The sequence below is a fragment of the Bidens hawaiensis genome, unplaced genomic scaffold, assembly GCF_021521415.1.
Source record: "Bidens hawaiensis isolate Kalapana, Puna unplaced genomic scaffold, B.hawaiensis_p1.1 tig00009567_1, whole genome shotgun sequence".
Classification (NCBI taxonomy): Eukaryota; Viridiplantae; Streptophyta; class Magnoliopsida; order Asterales; family Asteraceae; genus Bidens; species Bidens hawaiensis.
In genome coordinates, this window is record NW_027491714.1 from 245268 (window position 1) to 270471 (window position 25204).

Genomic DNA, 25204 nt, shown 5'->3' on the forward strand with positions numbered 1-25204 from the left:
TAATTCCATAGATACACCGTTGGAACGACTTCATATGGATTTGTTCGGTCCGGTAAATCGTGCAAGTATTTCGGGTGATTGGTATTGCTTGGTTGTTACTGATGATTACTCAAGGTACTCGTGGGTATTATTTATGAGTTCAAAGGATCAAACACCGATCCTGATTCAAAATTTAATTACCAAGATCGAATCACTTTACAAACACAAAGTGAGGAGAATACGAAGCGACAATGGGACTGAATTCAAAAACACTGTGTTGGATTTCTTTTGTGTTCAAAAGGGAATTCATCGTGAATATAGTGCTCCATATGTTCCACAGCAAAACGGTGTAGCTGAAAGGAAAAATCGAACTTTGATTGAGGCAGCTAGAACCATGTTGGTTGATTCCAAACTTCCTGTCCATTTTTTGGAATGAAGCAGTGAATACCGCATGTTATACACTCAATCGGGTTACAACGGTCAAAAGAATCAAAAAGACAAGTTATGAACTTTTGAATGGCCGAAAACCTAATTTAAAGTATTTGGAACCGTTTGGGTGTCCTTGTACGATGTTGAAGAAGGATGGGGTAAATTAGAAGAAAAGGCCATTGAAGGGTATTTTTTAGGATATGCATATCCAAAGAAACGAGTTTTTAATATAACGTCTGGTTATGTCAAGGAATGGTACCATGTGGATTGTCAAAAGTATACCACACCACCTCAAGGTAAAGGTACCGACTGGATGTTTGACTATGATGGTTTATTTAATTCGTTTATTCCTTCAACTGAACAACCTGATGAAGATTTGGTTCGAGCCTACTTTGAATCTCAATTGGAAATTCCACGATTTCCTAGTTCCAACAACGTGGAGGTTCCAGTTGTTGATCCAATTGAGGTTCCAAATGATGAATCTTCAATACCATTAGATTATGCTTCTACGTCTTCAGATGACAATCAAGATGTTGAACAAGCAACTGATTTGGATAGTGATGCTTCTCACGAACTTGGAGAGCATTACACTAATTTATTTGAAAATGTTCCTGTTCCTGAAAATCCAACGCTTAGGATTCATTCTTATCATCCACAAGAAAATATCATTGGTGATCTAGATGTAGGTGTGCAAACACGACATCAGCTCGCATCTTCGGGGGATGATCACGGTTTATGTGTTTATGCTGCTATGCACACTTATGGGATACTTAATTTGGCTAAATACACTTGCTTTTTTTCACAAATTAAACCTACGAATGTTCGTACGACACTAGCTGAACCGTTATGGGTTGAAGCTATGAAAGAAGAACTTCAACAATTTGCAAGATTGGGTGTTTGGGATTTAATTGATCTACCTGCTAGGGTGAAAAAGCCAATTCCTACGAAGTGGGTTTTTAAGTGTAAAAAGGATGACCGAGGTGTGGTTGTTCGGAACAAAGCAAGATTTGTTGTTCAGGGCTTTCATCAGCAAGAAGGCGTTGACTACACTGAAGTATATGCTCCTGTCGCTCGACTAGAAGCTATATGTATAGCCTATGCAGCGTTCAAAAATATTAAGGTTTATCAGATGGACGTGAAAAGTGCTTTTCTCAACGGAGAATTGCATGAAGAGGTGTTTGTGAAACAACCTCCTGGTTTTGAGGATCCAGATTATCCTGACCGTGTTTACCGTTTAAACAACGCTTTATATGGTCATCAAGCCCCGAGAGCTTGGTATGGCACGCTTGCCGACCATCTGACAGATAATAGCTTCAAACAAGGGACTGTTGACTGTACTCTCTTCTATAAAAATTTGGTGATGATCTTCTCCTCGTGCAGATTTATGTCGACGACATTATCTTCGGGTCCACAAAAGACAAACTATGCAAGGATTTTGAACAGTCTATGCAGAAGAAATTCGAAATGAGTTCGATGGGAGATATGAACTTCTTTCTAGAGCTGTAGATTCACCAGTATGACAAAGGAATCTTTATTCATCAGACTAAACACATGAATGACGTCTTGAGCCGATTCAAGATTTCTACAGGAAAAACCCCTTCTACTCCTCTCCTAGTGGGTCACAATTTGTCACCGGATGAATTGGTGGATATCGTTGATCCTACCCTCTATCGAGCTATGATAGGTTCCTTAATGTATTTGACTGCATCTAGACCTTATATAATGTTTGTTGTGTGTCTTTGTGCCAGGTACCAATCTAGCCCACGAGTGACTCATCTGGCGGCCGTGAAACGTATCATGCAATATCTGAGGGGTAATCATGACACCGGGTTATGGTATCCCAAGGACGATAATTTCGAGCTGACTGCGTTTTCGGATTCGGACTACGGAGGATGCAAGATCAACTTCAAATCGACATCAGCGGGTTGTCAATTCTTAGGAAGTCGGCTTGTTTCCTGGCAGTGTAAGAAACAGACAACGGTCTCAACTTCAACCGCCGAGGCAGAATACGTTGCCGCCTCTAGTTGCTGCTCCCAGGTTTTGTGGATTCAACAACACCTGCGCGACTACGGTTTGAAATTTCTTACTACTCCAATCTTGATTGATAACTCTGCTGCCATTAGTATCACCAAGAATCTTGTGCAACATTCTAAAACTAAGCATATTTAGATTCGATATCTTTTTATAAGAGATTGTTTTGAAAAGAAACTAATTGATATTGAAAAAGTGCACACGGATTTTCAAAGAGCAGACTTGTTTACCAAGGATTACTTGGATTAAACGGTCTGAAAACGATTGCTGAGGTCCTTCAACAAGGATAATTTATCTTTTTATTTCCTTTTCTTATATTTCTTTATGTTTTAGGTTTTAGGGGGTGATAATTAGAAAAAGACAAAAATATTGTGTTTTTTCTGTATATATTGATAAAAACCAAAACCAATAGAAAATTTGAAAAATCAAAAAGATTGTGAATTTTAAATTTTTTTTAGAAAAAGTTGCAAAATCCAAAAATATTGTAAGTTTTTACTTTTAGAAAAACTCAAAATTCAAAAAGATTGCGATTTTCAAGTTTGTACAGAAAAATCCGAAAAATACAAAAAGAGTGTGTTTTAAGTTTGTAAAGAGAAAAACCAAAAAGATTTTACATTCTATTGCTGAAAACTATGTCGACTACTTACATTTGAAGGACATATACTTGTATATGTTTGGTCTTGATATTTACTTGTAAATGTTCGGGATTGCCATTTACCGGAAAATAATAAGTTTTTGGGGCAATTGTTATATGCGTTTTTATTTTATTTACTCGATGAAAAATTATGTCGGTTACTTAAGCATGTGGAACATGCGTGCATGTTTTGGTCCTGTTATCTACTTGTGATAGGATAGCCATTAATCTATAGCTTAAAGTAACTAGGGAGATTAAATTCCGTTTATTTTTATGCTCCTCAAAATTTTGAGGTTTTGAAGCAAAAAGAGAAAATGATAGTACATTGATTATTTGACCCCATATCCAGTAAGAAATAAGCTTAAAAGACTGAATGCTTAATTGCATTGGTGCATTGATAGGTCTTAAACAATTATTAGAGCAAAATAGGTGATATAAACATAAATACTAGCCAAATTGAAAGAGGTGTTAGTCTCTAGCAAAAATTTCGGTGATGATGGCAGAAATGTAATAACCAGTCATACTCAAGCCTTATAGTTGTTGATCACCAAAAATATAATAAAGCAAATAACAAGCTTTAGGATTCTGGACACTGTGAGTCTTTATGCGGCTTAATCATCTGGGTATTCATAAACATGAATATTTCAATCGGTTTTAGAGCAAACCCAAAGTCATTAAACTTGATCACTGCTGTACTTCGTACAATCTAAATTACTGACTTGATCAAAATCCGTTGTTAGTCATACATCTGTTCCTCCCTTGCGCGCGTCTCAATACCAATAAGAAACGAACCCTAGGGGATACAATGTATGTAAGCCGACAGATGGACTCGTGCATACTCACTCACAGTAAAAGAAACTTGATGCATTGCTCAAAAAGTCTCAATTGGTATTAAAAAAATTTTGATCAACACTATAACGGTTTAAGTCCAGTTGGGGTGATTTGGCAAAAATCAAATTAAGCTTGAACCGAGATTAGAGGCTGATAGTTACTGATATTCTGTGCGTTAATTGAATCATTAATCATATCACAGAAATGCTTGAAAATTGTTATAAGATTTAAGTGGATAACAATATCATTGACCAACTTAACGTTAGTTATAATATCGCTGAAATATAAAACTGTGATGGAAGGGCATTTTAGTCAACATGATTCTCTGCTCAAACTCAGCAAAAATACAAAAATATGTACTGCTTTCGAAAAAGATTTAAAAAACACAAAAAAAGGATTTTATTCTTTAAGTTTCGGATATTTTTCTTGTATATACATTCTTTAATTTTTTACAAAATAAAGCCCTGCTTGCGGTGCGCACATATGATGTATATATGTGTGAACCCTCGGGTGGGCAAAAGTGAAATTGCACGAATTTTGACGTTATTTTACTAATCTCGTGAAAATAACGTTAAAAGTGACGGACAGTTAATCAGGCATCATGTAGTGGCGTTGATAGCCGAAAGACAAGGGTACATGCACCGATCAGCCGGTGTCCCGATGATTGAGTGCTATGTGCCTTATGTCCAAGGCTTGATGCAAAACTACTATCGAGCTGGGGGTCTCACCGGAAGCAGCCTCTCTATCCTTATGGGGTAGAGGTAAGGCTGTCTACATCTTACCCTCCTCAGACCTTACCATAGCTTTGCTATTGGTGGGATATACTGAGTACGATGATGATGATGATGATGATGATGATGATGATGAATTTTTTACAAAATACCAAAAATATTTTATTTTTCAATTTTGTTACAAATTATTTATTCATTTTTAAGTTATGTTTCAATAATATGAAACGTTTTAAGTTATTTGATTATCGAGATAAACGATCTCGGTAATCCTCATAAGTTAATTAAATAAACATTTTTTTTATTTTAGTTTACTCATTTAATTTAATTCAATTAGTTATTTATTTATTTAAGTTAAAATTAAATAAAATATGATTCGTTAATTATTGATAACGAATTAAGTGTTGTTTTAATGAACTACAATCTAGTTCGTTCACCTAATTCGCTTCCGCACTCTGTAACGATACACCTCTTGTTCGTTATACATTCTTAACGAATCAAGACACAATTTAAATCTCATTCGCTACTCTGCTATAACGAATTGACTAATTTGTTAGTTTTGAAATTCAAACGAATCTCTTAATTCGTACATAGAGTACATTGGGTAACGTGTAAGTGTATAAAAGACAGGTGAAACGAACCGTCCTTCACTATTCACCTTTCTTCCTTATACCTAAAGCAACCATGTTCAAATTTTCTCTGATTTTTCGACCTTCTAAATTCAAACTTTTGAATATACCATTGTGTTGCTAAGGTATAGATTATCACTTCTTTGTGATTCTCGTCAAAAATGACACTGTGTTGATAGTCTAATTATGTAATTTTGTAATAAGGTTTTTTACGGATTTTAAAACTCTGCTTAATCAATGTCATACTGTGTTGATACAGTTTATTTATGTTTCATTGTGATCGGAATGTAATTCCGAGACTCTTGGTGGACTTTAATCTGGTTTTGATTATTGTTTGCCGGGTCAATTGAGTGTTTATGTTTTCGGGGGTTTATACTCTGTTAAAACTCCGATTAAACCTAACTTATGTCATGGTGTTGAATCTCAATTTCAACACCGTGTGTTTCGTATTGAGTTTCCGAGATCACTACGCCTGTTGATTCGGTTATTCAACTATGATTATGGATTAATCGATACTGGGTTCATATTGTTGACTTTCAGTGTTCTTAATCTAATTTTGACTTTGACTAGGAGAGTCAAAAATCAAGTCATTATTGACCATTCGTTAACTTTAGCGAATTGGGACTATTTCATGTCCAATTCGTTAAAGATTCACACGAACTAGTTTAGCGAATAATTTATCTAACGAATCAGATGTGGATTCGTCAAATCATAACGAACTAGATCCTAGTTCGTTTCTTTTTACAGTAATTCGCTAACTCTACTTCGTTAACATATGTACTTGATAGCGAATCAATTGATTCGTTACAGGTTTGTAACGAATCAGATTGATACACTAACGAATGACATCTCAAAATTATTATTTTAGGGGCAATATTGTAAATTCATATATATATATGATAAAAGACTATTACAAAAAGCTAAATGTATTGATACATCGATTATACACGACATCTAAAATTATTAATAAACGTCACATAAATAAATGTTCGCCAAAATCTATCAAATACGTTAAATCTTTAAAATATTAATTACAAATCACCAGTCACCATATAATGCAACAACAAGTAAACTTCCACATTACTAATATTCGGTATTATTTATTCAGTATAATGGCTGATCAATTAAATCAAGATCCACTGGTTGCTGATCAAGGGCAACAAGAACAACCACCACCAGAACAGCCACAACAAGAACAACCGCCACAACAGGAACAACAGGAAGAAGTAATTTTATTAACGTATGACAAGAAACACAACATCTGTTCTTACATTAATCAAGATGTTGCTGATGTAGCTGTGTTTGGAGATATATTGGCGTTCTTACGACGCTCAGCGATACATTATGAAATAACTGCTCGACCTACTGTTTATCTGAGCATTATTAGGTAGTTCTGGAATACTGCTAAGTTTATTGAGGTTGAGAATCATATTCGAGACACAATTAATCAAACTCCAATCACAGTGGATGTTGAAGAAGTTCGACGTATGCTCCGTTTTGAAGACAATGATGATAACCCAAGTGAGTTTGACAAGGAGTTAATCAGGGGTTTATTTACACGTGTATGGTATGGTGGAGATATTGAAGAGTCAATGTTTAACAAGAATGGATTGTGCCCACCGTACAAGTATCTTCTACATGTTTTGATTCATTGTTTAGGTGGTCGTCGTGGAGGATTTGATGAATGTAGAATCAGTTTGTAATCAGCTTTTGTGGCTTTGGTTCTGAACAAGCCATTTAACTTCTCGGAGCTCGTCTTTGATCATCTGAAATAACAAGTTTAGCAAACAACTCAAAAGAAGAAATTTTTAATGTATTCACGATTTCTGCAACTAATTATTCAAGATTTGATACCCGATTTGGTTGTTGATCGGACTTTGGTGAATGATGTGCTTCCTATGGAACACATGAAGGCTAATACCGTTCGTCGAATGTCAATCTATCGGAAGGAGAAGCCACGGGATAAACGTATGATTGGTCATATCATCAACCCTAATTATGAATGTCCTCCCGATGATCACTGGATCCATGATGACTCGGATTCCGAGCGTGAGGAAGGAGAAGGTGGGAACGATGGTGGTGATAATGGGAATGATGGTAGGAATGGTGGTGATGGTGACGTGGCTTATCGAGAACAACAAGCTGCCGTTGAAGATGCGTTAGCTGCGACTATTGCAGCTCAATGAGAAAGGAAAAGAGGTGGCAACTGGAGAGCCATCAAAGAAGAGACGTGTGTCAGCTGGAGCTGGAGTAATTATTGGTGTTCCACCGTCTCGTCCAACAATCTCTCAATGCCCGGCAGTGCCGCTTACTACTAGCACTCCGGCGCTCACATTGACGACGACAATGGTACCTCATGACAGGCTTGGGTTGATTCCACAAATGGCTTTAGCTGAAATACCAATGCCTTCTGAAACAACTTCTACAGTTCCACCAACACCATCCATGGGGCCTCCTCCTCCTCCACCACCTAGTGATATCTCATTTATGAGAATTACTCGGCCTCAGGGACCAATCCAGCCGGTTCATCCATCTCTTTATAATATGCCACCGCATCGTCAAACAGACATGCTGCTCAGATGTCTGCTGATCGTCTAAATCAGGAACATCTATTGGAGAATCAGAGAAGGATGATGAGCTATGTTTCATTTAGTCAGAAAGAGACTAAAGAGCTGCGTGCGATTGTTGAGTCTCAGGGGGTGAAGCTCAAGGAACAAGAGGATCTGATCTTGCAACTAACATGCAAAGATGATGCTTTAAAGAAGCTCAAGAACGATGATGAAGATCATGATGAGTCTGGTGCAGGAGGTGAGCCTAAACAAACACACGGCTCATATTCAGGTGCTGGTACCAGTGTAGGTGGTGATTTGGATAAGCAAATTGTAGTTCATAAAGATTTCACTTATGCTAAACCTCTGGATAAGATTGAAGCTGACACAGTAATTTTTGTTGATGGTTCGGGGGTTGTTAAGAGTGTGGTAAACAGGAATGAGATCGAGGTTGGTTAATTTGTTGAACGTGCCTTAACACGAGAGTAGATTTCAATACTGCTTGGTCTGAATGACGAACAATTGTCCGTGTTAGAGGAAGAACATGACGTTGAGGTAGTTAATGATGATGAGATATTAGATGATCCGACAATTGATATGTATCCGAATGTTATTTATGAAAACGAGGAAGTTGATTTTGAAGACGTCACTGCTGAGGAGTATCCTGACTTGTTTCAACACACAAATGTTGATCAAGGTGCTCCAGTATTCGATGAGCTAACGTTTAAAGCAGCTGAGGATGAATTAGAAAAGGTGTCTAAGGGTAAACGGATAGTTAATTCACTTGAAGTCATAACTGATGATGATATTGCAAAGTGGTTAAGCCGTCGGAAAGTGGGTAAAATTATAGATGCACATCGGTATGTTGATCAAGAACGGAAAGATATAGCTGCAGCTTGGGTCAAAGCAAACCAAGTGACATCTTTCAAGACTGTATCGAAGGTTCATGGCGATATTGTCTCTTGGCTATATGACTCTGATCTTAAGGTATGTATTGTGAAATGGGAGAAGGGAGTTCAGTATTACGAGAAGGTAATGGATGTTTTTACTTTACCGCGTTGGGATGTCTGTACCCTCGTGAGTCGTCCATTTATTAATCGTAATCGTGACCAAATTGCTGAGTGGTTTCACCAACACCTGCAATTTGAAGTTAATCATGGTTTCAAGTTTCTTAAGCCCTAGGTCCCTACACGTAAACGCATTGATGAAATTGATCCAAGGACTGGCTGGAGGAAGCTTGTTCTTAAGGTAAAACCACCAAAGACGATGAAGCGTGTGCCGGTGAAGACGATGCACCAACACATGTATCTGTTGTTCAACTGATGGTACTACAACAACCGTACCGGCGAGGCCGTCATAGTGTTGGGTAGAGGTTTGAAGACTGAGCTTATTAAAATTATCGACCCGATGTTGTTGGTTAATTTATCCGAGACCGACAATGACGTGCTACACAAAAGCAAGATTTTGATTGAACGACCTGAGGATTACGACCTTGCCATGCAGTTCCAGCGTGTTGTACGCGTATGCTTTGAGAATGGGATTCAAGGCTGCAGGGTCTGGCAGACCAAGCGTTTCAAGTAACTTAAAGACAAAGAGCTCAAGACGAGGGGGTGTCTGTTAGTACACGGTTTTGTGTCTCGAGTCTTTGTATTTAACGTTTATGTATTTGTCGTTTTGTTTAATGTAATAAACAATTAAGTAGTTCGCTAATGTAACAATCTAGTTCGCTAAGAATGTTTAGCGAACTAGAACTAAGTTATTTCCCTCTGATTCGTTAAGGATGTTTAACGAATCAAGAGGTGATTCGCTAAGATTATTTCGTTTAAATGTATGTAACTGTGACATTCGTGACAAAACGAGGTATACTATATTCACTACGTAACAAGTAAACGATAAATCGGTTAATTCGTAGTGCTTAAACGAGTAACCGACCGATACCAATTATGACCTGTATATATACTGAGGGGTCATATACGAGTTAGATATATATTATAGTGGCTAACATATTGATATTTAGGCCCCAGTACGTTTAAAACTCTTTAAATGAAAAATGTTTCGTTTATCGAAACGCTATAAGCTTAAACGCAATCGTTAATATCAAAACGAGCATTGTAGCATCCGTTAAGCCGAAAAAGATTTATAAAACACTTATATGATATGTTCTAAGAAATCCGTGAAAATATTTTGAAATTTTACAACGAGTCAGTACGTTTTTCTTATTTTACAAAAAGAAGCTGAAAAACACTCGTTTTCGCGTTGGTTTTCGCACTCGAACTAGTTTTCTTGCGAAAAACCGAACCCGAATTAAATTTTGGACCGACGTTTACATATGGCACAAATACCGAGGCACCATTGGGCCAAAAAGGAGGCCCAATGGGCCTTATATACTTGCGGCCGGCCCCCCTCACACTATCCCACATGAGATATTTCTTAAAAACTTCTTGAATAAGCTACATAATTTTATAAATTAAAGCTAAAGACCAGACCTTCTTCAGCTGTTCTTCCAAACCCTTGCCTTAAACCCACATGTAAGTTTAATTTTCTTGAACTTTTAGCCAAGTTTTAACGAAGTTATAATCTTATAAAAGTGTTTTGATTAGTATTAAACATGTTTAACCATCCAAAAATCATAAAAATCAAGTAAAATCATGTTTTGATGTTAAACATGTTTACAAACCAGGAACATATATTTTTTTGGTCAAAAACGCGGATTAGAACATGAATACAACGTTTTTACGGTTTGAAAGTTCGGTTTGAACCCAAAACCGAAACCCTAATTATCAAGGCTGTTACATGGATGATTTATGCTTGGTTTGATGTTATATGATATGTAGATACACTGAGTTTACAACCCGAGACCCGGAAAGTCGTTTAAGCTAGCAAAACTCATCGAAAACCGACAAGGTAAACCCGTAACACTTGTTTAAGGGCTGTTTAGTATTAGGTTGTGACGTGCTTGTTGTTAGATTTTGAAAATTTTCAGGGACATTAGGGATCATTTAAAAGAGTCTCTGTTCAAATTTGGTAATTTTTCGATAAACGGAGAATATTTGGTGAATTTATTTCCGTTTATGAGCGTTTATTTGGGAAAAATAGCTAAACATATTGAAAAATTATGAAACTTGGTTTTCGTAATTAATATGTGATGGTAAGATCACTGGTAAAGTTTGGGGATCAATGGAAATGCCTATGTATGTTTTCTTCAATTATGAATTAACCGAATTTTAACAGCCGAAAAACACACAAAAAGGCATTTTGTCAAAAGATTTAGGTTCTGGAGATTTTACAGGGGCTATGTAATAACATTTAGGCCATTTATAAAAATTATCGGATTTTTCGGAGGTCGTTTGATATAAACGGGACATTTATTACACGATTATAACCTACTAAATGAATTTTTTATAAATAAATAATTAATCATAAAATTTCTGAAAATATTTCTATAAAATTCACCATATTTTAATGTCTTTTTAAAAAAATTTACATAATTTATATATAAGTACATATTTAGTTATGATTAATCAAAGATTTAAATTATAATTGTTTTAACGAAACCGACAGTTTCGTGTTTAACGGACTGACTGGTATGTCAAAATGTCAAAAGTGGTCAAATATCATATTTTTGAATGAAATTGATAAAAACAAACTTTTTACGAGAATTCCGGACAATTCGGGTGGATTGTACGCGTTTTGTATAATCAAACCCGTGTGAAAACGGAAACGAACCCTGCGATCAAATCAGATACCGAAACCTTAAAATTCTTTCATAAATCAAATCATTTTATCAATCAATATATTTACTTACGTTTATGTGATCTTACCTAATCCCGAAACGTATAAACGATCAACTTGGCTAGGCTCGGGAAACGGTGACACTGAGCCAAATCTAGTTTTAAACATTTCATAGTATACAACGTCACAATCTAAGACTATGGTCATGTTCTGGGCGTAACAGCTATACCCAGATTAATAATACAGCCCGATTTAACCTAAACACTGTACTAGTATTAACGATACGATACCGTTTATAGGAATCAGGCTATAAGCGAGGCACCTGACCTATTGATACATAATTTCTATGCCAACTACGATAAGGTGAGTTTCATGACCCCACTTTCTAAACTGTTTTACGAACTTTTGGGGTGGAAAGCATGTTTGCATATACTTATATACTTGAAAATGTGTGATGATGTGAATTATCTAAGTACTAACACTTGAAAGTCCCCACAAACATAAGTGATTAACTTCGTGCCGGTGACGTGTGGATAGTACTATCGGTTTGACAAACCCAACTGACAGGGCCGGTGGGGTATGCCGGAACATGTTAACCCAGTTGCACATTGTCATTTAAACTTATTACATACTGCTATGTGGTGTTAGACATAGTACATACTTGGGGCAAAGTGGCTGTTAAATGCCAACGGGAGTGCATGGGCAGGGGTGGCCATGTGTTTTAGCTCGTTTCGGTTTCACTTGTGGCTTAGTATAATACATCATACACATACATGTATACATACACACTGTAAACTTTACAAACTCGTATACTGATTTCGTTGATACTCGTGAAACTTGAAACTCACCAACTAGACGTAGTTGACCCGTTTTAACATGCTTTTCAGGTAAAGCAAAGGTGGAATGATTTGCTTACGTTCTTGGTGTTAGGAATGAAGTTGAATAGCTGTGAATAGACGCAGATATATAATGTTGAATAAGAAGCTCGTAAACCGGTTATGTGTTTTTCATCTAGTTTGTAAACATAGTACCTACCAATGTAGTTGTTGAATTTCTTTATAAACAATGTGGTTGATACTAGTGTTATCTGTTACATTCCCGTATTACGCTTCGGCAACTACCTAGTCGGGGTGTGACAGTAACGAAGCGGGCTCTAGTTCGTTAGGGGATGTTAACGAACTAGGTCCGTCTTCTATTTATACGTGAACACTATTCACAAGTAATTTAAGTTTTGAGAATTAATTAATGATACCCTGTCCGATCTCTCTCTCAATCTTCATAATTAACTTTATACATATAATACTGATAATATATACACACATTACATATAATCAATCATGATAATGAGCTAGATCCGAGTTTAGAATTAACCGTATACATCAGATCTGTGATTTGTTAATCGTTAAGTGTTAGATTAGAGGTTCAAACAAAAACACGGGGGCGTGCTTAAGGAAGCACGACGCCGTGCCACAATATGCGGTCCGGAATCTTCGCTGCAAAAATCTCAGTCAGACTGGTTTGTAACAGAATTGTCAGAACAAAAACACGGGTCGTGCTTCCAAAAGCATGGGGCTGTGCTTAGGTATCTGGTTGGCTATAAAAGGCACCTCTTGCCAATGCATTCCTTGCACCAACCAAAACCTATTCACTCCTATCTGAAAATTCAACATGCCTACCGAAATGCACGAAGCAATTCCCGTTCCTTGACAACCGAGAAACGATACCCGCCGTGTTTCCAAAACCGAACTTCTCTTGAAACTTAAAGAACTCGTCAAGGAAATCACCGAAATGAATCTCCTTGCTGAGATGCGTCTCGTTCAACTCACCGAATCAGTGGAAAACATGAAAATGGAACTTCAAGAAATTAACGAACAACTTCAGTTTCAAGTTCTCGGTTTCACATACTTTCCACCACCAGGACCATTCGGCGGAGGAGAACCTTTTGGGGAAATTTTGGAACCTTAATTTTCAGTTGTCATATGTAAACAAGTGCATTACGCACATTGTGCTAGGAATTTCAGGCTTAACCCGAATATTTTAATGTTTATAGGAAAACCGGGCTTATCCCGTATTTGTTTTAGGATCTTTAACTTTAATGAAAAGTAATTTTTAGGATGACCAAACTCTTAAAATAACATACTTAACATCATTCTAAAAATTCCGGCTCTCGCGTTTGGCTGAAAAATAAAAGAAAACCTCAGTGCATAAAAGCACGGGACCGTGGTCACCCTAGAATCCTCATGTAACGATTCCGGCAAATTCAGGTATACCCTAGCCGGAATATACTATTTACGTGTTATTCAATACTGAATATATGAATTATAATGTGTTTATACGAGTATATAAGATTCACAGTACGAATTATACTCGAATGAACAGTTAGTCGTATTAGAATTACGATTAACCGATGAACGGTTATTGAAACCCGAACGAATCGGGGATTACGTCATAGATGAAATATATGATGTTTAGTAAGGTTTACGAAGTATTAAGGCTTCGGGATAAGTGAATTATAGCACAGAAAAAGGATTTCGATATATTAGTACGTCGGTACGTTAAACGAAACCTTTAACATCAAACCAAGCAAGAGACGATCGATCAAGCCGAAAAAGATGCACAATGACCGACAATATGATGTGTTGAGTCAATAAATGTCATGGTTTAATTTTTTAAAGATTTTAAATCGGTTTTATATAAATTTTATTTTTAAGCCGAAAAACGACCGTTTTAGCCTCGTTTTAAGCCGAATTAAGCGTTTAACCGAAAAACGAACTGAACCAGATTATCCACAACGTTATGTGGATTACACAATCCAAATGTGTGGCCATGGTTGGAGTTGTGCCCCCCCCCCCACCTTACAATGGACCGATCGGTCCATAGGCTCCCACACACACACTTCATTTTCTTTTTTCTAATATCCAACTCTCCAAATCCTCTCTACATTCTTCAACATCCATCCAAAACCCAAGTTTTTAAGCAAGAACACAAGGTAAAAACCGTGTTGTAATTGTGTTTATCTTCTTTTCTTGGTTCATTTATAAGGAAATGAGGTTTCAAATGAAAAATGGGTGAAAACCCGAGATGAAACCGATTCTTGGAGGACCAAGTGATGTATACAAGTTATACAAAGGATCTTGGTCCAAGAAAGTAGCTAAAAGAGTCAAAAACGAATTTTTACGGTCAAAATCTTTGTTTTGATGTTTTAATCGAAACCATGAAAGGAATGGCTTGATTGTGGGTATAACTTGCTTGGTGTGGTGTTGTTGTGCTTGTAAGTGTTGTATCTAGTGGCTAGCAAAGGCTAGAAACCAAGATCTTTGCGATCTAACGCTAGAAAACACAAGATAGTTCGGTTTTCGTATGATTTAGATAATTTGGACAGATTGTGATAGACCTAGAGTTGGGTCACGAAATTTCACAGTGATGATCTACACATGAAAATATGAGATCTGTGAATTTTTGGTAATGTTTGGATAAAGGATGAATATTTAGTGAATTTAATGCTCCGTTAAGATAAGCTTTTTATAACATATAAAAGTCACACACAAAATTTCAGGTTCATTAGAGAAGTCTAAGTAGGCTTTTCGGTAAAACGAGTTCTAGGGATTTCTAGCTCGGTTTTGGTAAAAATGGCATGAAAAATGAGTTTTTGGTTCTGGAAAAATTACAGGGAACTATGTGGGTGACAGGGGTCATCCCAGAAAAATTTGGGACTTTTCGAAGGTCGTTTGGTATTTTCGACATATTTGGTGTTTAAATGACGTTTAAAAATGGTTAAATAAATTTTAGATATAAAAATTAATTCTGGAAAAATTTTATAAAATTCCTTACTGTCAAAATATGGTTTGTACAAAATTTCAAAGTCCGAGACTAAACGGATATTTATTTGTGCTAAATGGAACTTAAAAACAAACTTTTAAAGCTTAAAACGTGTAAACCGGCAAAGTTCGCCTAAGCGAGCTGACTGGTGCATAAAACCCTTAAAAATGGACTATTTTCATGAAACTAAGTTAATCAAGTAAAAATAAATCATCCGAAAATAATTCGGATGATTTGGGTAATTTTACCCGATTTAACCGTTTCCGGTGTATTAAAGACGGAAACGGGCCCCGCGGCCAAACGGGGTGTCTAACCGAGCTCTAATTTCACCACTTTAATGAAAATATCAATAACAACTATTTTCGGGTCGTGTGTGGTCAAACTCATTTTTGAAAACATAAAGACGGATAACCGTGCTAGGCACGCAAAACGAGAAAACAAACTAACTATAGTTTTGACTAAAGAACTCTAAGTGATATCACAATCTAAGTCCTGAAAAGTATTTCGGGGTTACCATTGTCCCCGGATCGTGTACGGTACTGGGTTAACAGTGTCACCAGACGTACCGGTTAACACGAATTTAAGTTATATTGATAGAAATTGTGTAGTAACGATTTGGGGGATCGTATTACAGATCTGTACCAGTAGCCGTGCACCGTAGTACATCTTGCTCACAAGAAGGTGAGTTTTCACTAGCCCCTTTTTACTGAACTGTTTTAAATATTTTCCCGGGGCGGAAAGCATGTTTCTATCAAAGTGTTTAAGTACATGCTAATCGCATGGAAACGAATGTATTTATATAATGTTTATTGTACGGAAATCATACGGTAATGTATTAAGATTGTAATTAACTGAGTTGCTAATATTGTAAGGCCCGAAACAGTGTTCTGGGTTAACAGTGTCCCCAGAGGTTATTAAATGTATTTCTGGGTTAACAGTGTCCCAGAGGATATTGGAAATGTTCTGGGTTAACAGTGCCCCCAGAGGTTATTAAATATGTTTCTGGGTTAACAGTGTCCCCAGAGGTTATTAGATATGTTTCTGGGTTAACAGTGTCCCCAGGGGTAATTTGATGTGTTTCGGGGTTAACAGAGTTTTTACTTGTGAACTCAGTATAATTACATCGCTTATTTATGATTTTTATAATGATTTGTCATGGTTTATTTAAATTAGTGAAACTCACCAACTATTCGTAGTTGACCCGTTTTCTTTACATGCTTTCTAGGTACACTCAAATTGGAATGAGTGACATGTGTTCGATGCTGTGTGCTACTTTGTGGAAGTCTAGAGATCTATATTTTTAATTAAATATGTTAATGTACTATCGGTAACACTTATGTGATAACGCTTAGATGGTTATGAAACTCAGAACAATGTAATACGTTTAAATTAATGTAGTGGTGTTTTCTTTATAAACAATGCTGTTGATATCAGATGTGTCTGTTGCATCCCGTGTACGTTTCCGCTGCGGTTACGGGGTGTTACAGAACTTGGTATCAGAGCCATTGGTTATAAAGAGTTATGATGTCTTTAAAAGATACCTAAAATATAACCAGTAGCTCAAGTATTATAGGATCTGAATATCAACTAATAATTTATTGTGACGAGATCGGGATGAACTTGGATGGACAAGTGGGTTATTATGGTCCGGAACATAATAACAGACTTGTCTGCACGAGGGAATTCAGGGAAAGTCACGGGGGACTTTAATAGGTAAAATTGGCAACATACGTGCAAATATGTGATAATATTGTTATGTGGTCAAGTTGTATAAGTAAGTGTATATTAATTTGATTATGATTTACACTATGGAAAGAACTATATGTTTGTTAACTTGTGTGCAGGTAAAATGTCAAGAACTCCTAGTTTGTCGATTGAGGAGGGCCCGGAGGAGGTCAGCTCCGGGGACTCTGGGAGCCCACTCGTAGCATCTAGCACAGAGCCTAGCGAGGCTAGCCTTAGGAGTTCCGGCCAGTCCTCCCCAGCTAGGATTGCCAGATCCCCTACCCCATCCGCACCACAGGCCGCCCCTGCACCCCCCGGATTCGGACCCCGCCTCACGGCGCGGATCAGTATCCCACATGTCCGACCTGCCTCGCCCCCACCCAGACCTGCTACCCGTAGGGGCGAGTCCTCCCGCTCTCAGCCCGAGCCTGCGGCTCCACCTGTGTGGGGTCTTCCGAGACAGGAACGGGACGCGGCGGCCTGGCTCCGAGTGCTCACCGAACAGGTGAATGAGCACTCCGCCGCCCTGACGGTGGGAGTCCAGAGGAGGATGTACTTGGGTGATTGCATACTGGACCATCAGTATGCGATTGTCCAGCTGAAGAGGGAGTGCTCATACTCCCAATGGATGCTCGTCCGGATGGAGATGCGGGTCCGGGTTATGATGGCTGTGTTGGTGGTGTTGGTGGCGATATTGGTGGGGTTGGTTTACCACCGTGTTTAGTTGTGTTGGGATGGGAATAGACAGGGACCGTTTTTTTTTTTGATACTCCGTGTAAGCAGTTAGTGGTGATGCTAACATGGAGTGAATCTTGTTTAGTTATAATACAACCACTGGCCCTTAGGGGGGGTCTCTTTTGGGGCATATCAGTATAGATACTTTTGGGTATCATTCAAGCACTGACCCGTTGCGGGTTATGTCGAGATGATGCCGACATAGGCCCTACGTATGAAAACTTAACTAATGTAATAGTGACAGGAAAGTAATATGAACGGATGTTTGTGTAATATGTACTAACGTTTATTAGTGAATGGAATGTTTGTTGTGTTTTATGATTGGAACTTGTATTGATTATATATATTTTCTTGATGTTGTGTAGAATGGCACCAAAACGTTCAGCCCAATTGTCGGAAGTGGACGTGAGTCGTTTGATTGCTCAACAGTTAGAGGCGGCGATACCGGATATAGTATCGCGCATCGCCGCCAGTATTAACAATTCGGCCAATCCAACCCCTCCGAGCAATCAAACGACCACCAATAATGACGGGGAACAAAATGTTAATCCTCCACAGAATGATAACACGATTCCGAGTAATGACGCACCGCCTAGGGTGGTCGTTACAGACAGTAATGGCCCTATACCTACGGTAGAGACGAACCGTACAGAACCGATTCGTGCATCCAGGGGATGTTCGATCAAGGACTTAATGTTGTGCAAACCTCTAGAGTTTAGCGGGTCTGAAGGACCAAATGGATTAGTTAAATGGATCGAGAAAATAGAATCCGTGGTGAATATCAGCAACTGCCCCGAAGATTGTGTTGTTAAGTATGCTGCCTGTACATTCACGGACCATGCCTTGACATGGTGGAACACGATAGTGCAGACCCGGGGCCAGGCGGCGACAAACCGCATGACCTGGACGGAGCTCAAGGCTCTTGTACTGGAACATTTCTGCCCGAAAAACGAATTGCAAAAATTAGAAAATGAATTTTGGAACCTGGAGATGCAGGGGGCAGACCATTTGGGTTATACGAACCGGTTTAATGAGTTGTCGCGATTGGTACCATGGTTGGTCACCCCAGAGTCGAAGAGGGTGGAGCGTTATATTTGGGGGCTAACTCCAGTTGTAAGGAGTATAGTCAATTCTGGGGGACACCAGACGTATGAGGGTGCGGTGACGCAAGCTGGTATCGTCACGTATGATTTCGTAAGGAGCGGGTCACTGAAGGTGGCGGGAGAGTCCGCTGGAGGGAAGCGGAGTTCACATGACCATAGGACCCAGGAAAAGCAGCAAGGTAAACGTGCTAGACCCACTGCCCAGAACTACGCCATGACTAGTTCGGGCGGAAGGCAAGAACCGCAGAAGGGAACGTTTCCTAAGTGTGGGAAATGTGGTTACCACCATGGTGGCGTGTGCAAAGAGGTGGTGTGCCACCGGTGCGGCAGGATTGGGCACTACGCACCGAGCTGTAGGACAAACCTGAACAACTTGAACCGGCAACCACAACCTATCCGTGCGCAGCCATTTAGGACCCAATCAGCCCGACAACAAAACCCACAAGGAAATCAAGTGATGACCACCAGTCGTGCTTGCTTTGAATGCGGTAACACAGATCACTTCAAGAAAAACTGTCCGAAGCTGAACCAGGGAGGAAATGGGCGGCAACCCGCGGGTCAGGCATCGTCGTCCAATCCGGCGCGAGGCCGAGCATTCGTGATGGGGGCGAACGAGGCACGCCAGGACCCCAGCGTAGTGACAGGTACATTCCTCGTCTCTGATCATTACGCTTCTGTATTATTTGATACAGGCGCCGATAGAAGTTTTGTCTCCGTTAGATTCCTTTCGATAGCAAACCTTCCTATTGGTGAAACCATAGAACCTTACACCGTAGAAGTCGCTAACGGTAAAACCATGATAGTTAATCAGATAGTTCGGAATTGCCCTTTTATTCTAAACGAACAATTCTTTCTGATTGACTTGTTACCGGTAGAATTGGGTAGTTTTGACGTGATAGTGGGAATGGATTGGTTAGCAGGTAACAGGGTAGAAATAAACTGTGAAAAGAAAATCGTCAAGATCCGGGTGTCGGATGACGAGGAGGTATTGTTGCAAGGAGAAAAATCCGGCACCATGATACCATTTATATCCCACCTCAAGGTGTTAAAGTATATACGTCTGGGATGTGTGGCGTATCTAGCGAGCCTGACGGCCACTGATTCTGAGGAAAAACGGGTGGACGATATTCCCGTGGTACGCGAATTTCCACAAGTTTTCCCAGAGGAACTTCCTGGATTACCGCCAACCCGACAGGTCGAATTCAGAATCGATCTGTTACCTCAAGCTGGCCCTGTTGCTAAGGCACCTTACCGACTTGCACCATCTGAGATGCAAGAATTATCCAACCAGTTGCAAGAATTGTTGGATAAAGGATTTATTCGTCCTAGTTACTCCCCGTGGGGTGCACCGGTACTATTCGTGAAAAAGAAGGACGGGAGCCTTAGAATGTGCATCGATTACAGGGAATTGAACAAGTTGACAATCAAAAATAGGTATCCTCTTCCCCGAATCGATGATCTGTTCGACCAACTACAAGGTGCGAGCTACTTCTCAAAAATAGATCTTAGATCGGGATACCATCAGGTTAGAATTCAGGAGGAGGACATCCCAAAAACCGCATTCCGGACTCGCTACGGCCATTACGAATTCTTAGTTATGCCTTTTGGGCTAACAAATGCGCCAGCAGTGTTCATGGATCTCATGAATCGAGTCTGTAAACCCTACCTCGATAAATTCGTCATCGTGTTTATTGACGATATTTTGATATACTCGAAGAATAAAGAAGAGCACGAGCAACACTTAAGATTAATTTTAGAGCTTCTAAATCAGGAGAAGTTGTATGCAAAATTCTCCAAGTGTAACTTCTGGTTACAAGAAGTGCAATTCCTTGGTCACGTTATAAATCACCAAGGAATACACGTTGATCCAAGTAAGGTTGAAGCGGTTAAGAATTGGCAAGCGCCAAGATCGCCAAAGGAAATCCGCCAATTCTTAGGCTTAGCTGGATACTATCGTCGATTTATAGAGAACTTTTCCAGCATCGCCCAACCTTTAACCCTCCTGACTCAAAAGGATCGAAAGTATGATTGGGGAGAAGAACAGGAAGCGGCGTTTCAAACGCTAAAACAAAGATTGTGCCAAGCGCCGATCTTAAGTCTCCCCGACGGAGACGATGGTTTTGTCGTGTATTGTGACGCATCCCGTAGAGGATTGGGATGTGTGTTGATGCAGAATAATAAAGTCATAGCCTATGCTTCCCGACAGTTAAAAGTACACGAGAAAAATTACACTACTCATGACTTAGAACTGGGAGCAGTTATCTTCGCACTTAAAATCTGGAGACATTATCTCTACGGTACAAAGTGCACCATCTTCACCGATAATAAAAGTTTGCAACACATATTCGATCAGAAAGAACTGAATATGAGACAACGAAGATGGGTCGAATTATTAAGCGACTATGACTGTGACATCCGTTATCACCCCGGCAAGGCTAACGTCGTAGCCGATGCCTTGAGTAGGAAGGATCGGGTTAAGCCATTGCGAGTGCGAGCGCTGGGGATGATAGTCCAGTCGAACCTTTCGGATTTGATTCGAGTCGCTCAACGCGAGGCGTTGGAAGAGGAACAATTGGAAAAAGAGGAACTTTCGGTAACGAGAAGAATTTCGAACAGCGCAAGGACGAAATTCTCTACTTCAAAAATCGGATTTGGATCCCGACCCTCCATGACCTTCGTGAATTAATCATGGACGAAGCGCATAAATCAAAATATTCCATACATCCGGGTTCGGATAAGATGTACAAGGATGTGAAGGAGTTCTACTGGTGGCCGGGTATGAAAAAGGATATAGCCACATACGTCGGCAAGTGTACGACGTGTGCGAGGGTTAAGGCGGAGCACCAGAAACCTTCGGGAATGTTACAACAACCGGAAATTCCCGAATGGAAGTGGGAGCAGATCACGATAGATTTTGTGACACATCTCCCCAAGACGTCCCGAGGACATGATGCAATTTGGGTAGTCGTGGATCGATTAACCAAATCGGCACATTTTATTCTGATTAGAAATAATTATAACACTGAGAGACTTGCGCAGATTTATATAAATGAAATTGTGTCTCGTCATGGTATACCCATCTCGATCATCTCCGATCGGGATAGCCATTTCACCTCCAACCTTTGGAAAGCTGTCCAAGAAGCGTTGGGAACGCGTATTGATCTAAGCACAGCATACCACCCTCAGACCGACGGTCAGTCTGAGAGGACCATCCAAATCCTGGAGGATTTGCTTCGTGCATGCGTACTGGATTTTAAAGGAAATTGGGATCAACATCTCCCACTCGTTGAATTTTCCTATAATAACAGTTATCATAGCAGTATAAAGGCAGCGCCTTACGAAGCATTGTATGGTCGGAAATGCCGATCCCCACTCTGCTGGACTGAAGTGGGCGACACACAGGTTATTAGATCAGATCTGGTCCAGGAAACGACCAGCAAAATTCTTGAAATTAAGAACAACCTTGAAGACCGCACGGGATCGGCAGAAGAGTTATGCCGATACCCGTAGAAAACCATTATCATTTGAGAAAGGTGATAAAGTGTATTTGAAAGTATCACCTTGGAAAGGAGTAGTCAGATTTGGAAAGGCGGGGAAGTTAGCCCCTAGATACATTGGACCATTAGACATTATTGCAAAAATCGGTCCTGTAACATACCGATTAAAACTGCCTGATGAACTGAGTGCAGTTCACAACGTGTTCCACGTGTCGAACTTGAAAAGGTGTCTGTCGGATGAGACATCGGTGTTACCTTTAGAGGGTGTCCATATAAGTGATAAACTCAACATTGTAGAGGAGCCCATAGAAATAGTAGACGGGAAAATCAAGCAACTTAGACACAATAAGATCTCGTTGGTCAAAGTTAGATGGAACTCGCAACGAGGCCCAGAATATACATGGGAACGAAAGGACGAATTTCGGAAGAAATACCCCCACCTATTTCCTCAAAAGGAAGTAGTTGACGCGTAACATTTCGAGGACGAAATTTTTATAACGGGGGGAGAATGTAACGATTCCGGCAAATTCAGGTATACCCTAGCCGGAATATACTATTTACATGTTATTCAATACTGAATATATGAATTATAATGTGTTTATACGAGTATATAAGATTCACAGTACGAATTATACTCGAATGAACAGTTAGTCGTATTAGAATTACGATTAACCGATGAACGGTTATTGAAACCCGAACGAATCGGGGATTAGGTCATAGATGAAATATATGATGTTTAGTAAGGTTTACGAAGTATTAAGGCTTCGGGATAAGTGAATTATAGCACAGAAAAATGATTTCGATTTATTAGTACGTCGGTACGTTAAACGAAACCTTTAACATCAAACCAAGCAAGAGACGATCGATCAAGCAGAAAAAGATGCACAATGACCGACAATATGATGTGTTGAGTCAATAAATGTCATGGTTTAAGTTTTTTAAAGATTTTAAATCGGTTTTATATAAATTTTATTTTTAAGCCGAAAAACGACCGTTTTAGCCTCGTTTTAAGCCGAATTAAGCGTTTAACCGAAAAACGAACTGAACCAGATTATCCACAACGTTATGTGGATTACACAATCCAAATGTGTGGCCATGGTTGGAGTTGTGGGCCCCCCCCACCTTACAATGGACCGATCGGTCCATAGGCTCCCACACACACACACTTCATTTTCTTTTTTCTAACATCCAACTCTCCAAATCCTCTCTACATTCTTCAACATCCATCCAAAACCCAAGTTTTTAAGCAAGAACACAAGGTAAAAACCGTGTTGTAATCGTGTTTATCTTCTTTTCTTGGTTCATTTATAAGGAAATGAGGTTTCAAATGAAAAATGGGTGAAAACCCGAGATGAAACCGATTCTTGGAGGATCAAGTGATGTATACAAGTTATACAAAGGATCTTGGTCCAAGAAAGTAGCTAAAAGAGTCAAAAACGAATTTTTAAGGTCAAAATCTTTGTTTTGTATTTTAATCGAAACCATGAAAGAATGGCTTGATTGTGGGTATAACTTGCTTGGTGTGGTGTTGTTGTGCTTGTAAGTGTTGTATCTAGTGTCTAGCAAAGGCTAGAAACCAAGATCTTTGCGATCTAACGCTAGAAAACACAAGATAGTTCGGTTTTCGTATGATTTAGATAATTTGTACAGATTGTGATAGACCTAGAGTTGGGTCACAAAATTTCACAGAGATGATCTACACATGAAAATATGAGATCTGTGAAGTTTTGGTAATTTTTGGATAAAGGATGAATATTTGGTGAATTTAATGCTCGGTTTTGGCCAAAAATGGTGAAAAATAGCTAAACATCATGTAAAATTCTGGAAAATTTAAGATAAGCTTTTTATAACATATAAAAGTTACACACAAAATTTCAGGTTCATTGGAGAAGTCTAAGTAGGCATTTCGGTAAAACGAGTTCTAGGGATTTCTAGCTCGGTTTTGGTAAAAATGGCATCAAAAATGAGTTTTGGGTTCTGGAAAAATTACAGGTAACTATGTGGGTGACAGGGGTCATCCCAGAAAAATTTGGGATTTTTCGAAGGTCGTTTGGTATTTTCGACATATTTGGTGTTTAAATGACGTTTAAAAATGGTTAAATAAATTTTAGATATAAAAATTAATTCTGGAAAAATTTTATAAAATTCCTTACTGTCAAAATATGGTTTGTACAAAATTTCAAGGTCCGAGACTAAACGGATATTTATTTGTGCTAAATGGAACTTAAAAACAAACTTTTAAAGCTTAAAACGTGTAAACCGGCAAAGTTCGCCTAAGCGAGCTGACTGGTGCATAAAAACCTTAAAAATGGACTATTTTCATGAAACTAAGTTAATCAAGTAAAAATAAATCATCCGAAAATAATTCGGATGATTTGGGTAATTTTACCCGATTTAACCGTTTCCGGTGTATTAAAGACGGAAACGGGCCCCGCGGCCAAACGGGGTGTCTAACCGAGCTCTAATTTCACCACTTTAATGAAAATATCAATAACAACTATTTTCGGGTCGTGTGTGGTCAAACTCATTTTTGAAAACATAAAGACGGATAACCGTGCTAGGCACGCAAAACGAGAAAACAAACTAACTATAGTTTTGACTAAAGAACTCTAAGTGATATCACAATCTAAGTCCTGAAAAGTATTTCGGGGTTACCATTGTCCCCGGATCGTGTACGGTACTGGGTTAACAGTGTCACCAGACGTACCGGTTAACACGAATTTAAGTTATATTGATAGAAATTGTGTAGTAACGATTTGGGGGATCGTATTACAGATCTGTAC

General features: G+C 39.0%; 1 protein-coding gene across 1 annotated transcript in view; it reads right to left on the reverse strand.

Moving 5' to 3' along the window:
- The window catches only part of LOC143532878 (DNA-directed RNA polymerase II subunit 4-like), a 173539-nt gene that overhangs the window by 68812 nt on the left and 79523 nt on the right, over positions 1-25204 (reverse strand). The gene's annotated exons all lie outside the window — the stretch shown is intronic.